A 2,554-nucleotide genomic window follows, 5' to 3' on the forward strand; every position below is an offset into this window, starting at 1 on the left:
AGAAAGAAAAGTAAAAAAACAATAAAAAATTGTGCACGCAGTTCGAATAGAAATTGCGCTTTTTTATAATATGCCAGAATAAGCACAAATAGTGAAATGTCACAAAAAAACCCTAAGTATGAATGAATTAGAGGTATAGGTATTACCCTTAAAGAATAAAGAGAATGATATAAAAATGAAACAAAAATAAATAGTGAAGTTTTCTATGGAACAATGAATTGGTGTCATTGGTTCCCGTTAAGAAGAAATAAACTGAAAATAATAAAACAAATAATGAAATATTTTGCAAACAATTTGCGCAGAAGTTGTGCATTTTTATAATATGCAGGAATACGCATATAATAGTGTAATTTTCACAAAGTTTGCGGGAATACGCATATACAGAAGTTTCTTAAGAACAAATGAATTTGCGGCATTGGTATCATCATTAAAGAATAAAGGAACTAAAATAATACTAAAACTGAGATACCAAAGTTTTCAAGATAGAATGGATTAGTGGCTTACGTATTACTCTTTAAGAAAAAATAAAATGAAATAAAAACTAGAACACAATCAAAATAATGAGGTTTTCTAAGGAAGAATGAATTATTATTAACATTGGTATTACCCTTTAAGGAGAAAATATATAATAGAAATTAAAACAGATTCAAAATAATAATTTTTTGAAAGAAAGAATAAATTATGTCATTAGTATTACCCTTTAAGAAGAAACAAAAAAACATGAATAAATTAAAATAGGGAAGAATGAATTTGTAGCATTATTATTACACATGAAAAATAACAAAAAGAGTTTGCAAAATTTGCACACAACTTCGCTCTTAAATTTCACTTTTTTAGTACGCAAACAATAATCATATAGTAGTCTAATTTTCGCACATATTGCAAATTATGTATGTGTGTACATTACACTCACCCAACATCCCAAAAAATATCCACAAAATAGAAATAAAACCAACTAACAAAGAGAAACAGAAAATAAAAGCAAAAGCACATACAAACTAACAAAAAATATTAAAAATACGAAGGGAGAGAAAGGAGGGCAGGATCGCACGGTTAATGGGCCTCGGCCCAGAAGGAAATCGACTGACCCAAATAAGGGGTCGGTGAAAAAAAAGAAAAAGCCCACACAACAAACTAGATACGCCAAAAAAAAACGCAGCACGAATCTCAGAGAAAAATCCGATGGCCGCAAAATCGACTGACCTAAAAGTGAAATTTCAGCTGACTGAAATGTAGCTAAAGTGGGACAAGATAGTTCGAGGGAGGTAGGCAGGGCATGAACAATAGATTCTAGAGGGCCAACGAGAAAAGGAGAGTAGATTCTAGGGGCGTCATGAAACTTGTGGTGAATTTCATAATCATCATGCATGGCCCACATCTAATTATCTGAGGGAGTTGTCAATGCAACAACGTTGTTTGTGTAGACAACCGCAAGATTTTGGTTTATTTGGTTATAAAAGACTGTATGGGTATACTTGTGGCTGAGTTGTAACAGTTTGCCATATTGCTCCATAATAGAAGTACTCATGTCTAATACTCTACGGTATTGATTTGCCAAAAAAAAACAAGATTACGAGTTTTGTTAGTTATCACTTTTTATTCTCAATTGATTTATTTTTCAATCCTTTTCAAATTTCTATAAACAAATTCATTGCAATTTTTTTGAATAAACAAATAGTAAGCTTTGGAGCCTCAACAAAAGGTATGATTGGAGGGACTGCTTTCACTACCGTAGAAATCAAGTTAAAATCTACCGCAAGGTTGTGATGGAAAGAAATCTATTCACGTTCATGAAAGTGGATCAATGAAAATAGCCAACAAGCTTCCAATTGCACGTGCATGGATGTAATCACCAACAAGTTTGTAATTCAACGCACGTACATTTTACTTGTATATATTTGTAACATAGCATTAGGAGAGATGAGTATTCCAGAAAATTCCACATAACAACATGGTTTTGGAGCATCTCTAGCCAATAACACAAAGCTGGTTAACTCCCTAAATTTTTGTTTTGAGGAGTTAGATGGAGCTAGACGATCCCTTATCATCTTTAACTCCTCAAAAAATTTACTCCTCGGGTTGCCACCACTTATATTTACTCGACCAGCGTCACTCCTCAGGATAATTTCCCCCTTCCCGCGGCCGCCTCTCTCTCCCACTCAACCGCATCCACTCCGGCGCGGTCGTCCTTACCTCCACTGGCCACCACACACCACCATGGACACCCCGTACGACCTGCCACTCCTCCGCTCCACATTAATTCGGTCACCGCTTGTTGCCGCCGCCGTAATTGACATATAGGCCCGTCACCACCGTCGTCGTCGTTGCCTGTCTCTCCCTATCATCAAGTGTTATGACTGCTGGCGGCAAGTACTATGTCGGGTCTTGATGACGATAGAACATACCAAATGCGTTAAAAAATCATTCATGAATTTGAAAAAAGTTCAGGCATTTCAGAAAAGTTCACGAATTTGGAAAAGTTCACGAGTACGGAAAAGTTCATGAGCTTGAAAAATGTCTCAGAATATGAAAAAAAGTATGTGCATTTAATAAA

This window comes from Aegilops tauschii, chromosome 4 (genome assembly GCF_002575655.3).
Source record: "Aegilops tauschii subsp. strangulata cultivar AL8/78 chromosome 4, Aet v6.0, whole genome shotgun sequence".
Taxonomy (NCBI): domain Eukaryota; kingdom Viridiplantae; phylum Streptophyta; class Magnoliopsida; order Poales; family Poaceae; genus Aegilops; species Aegilops tauschii.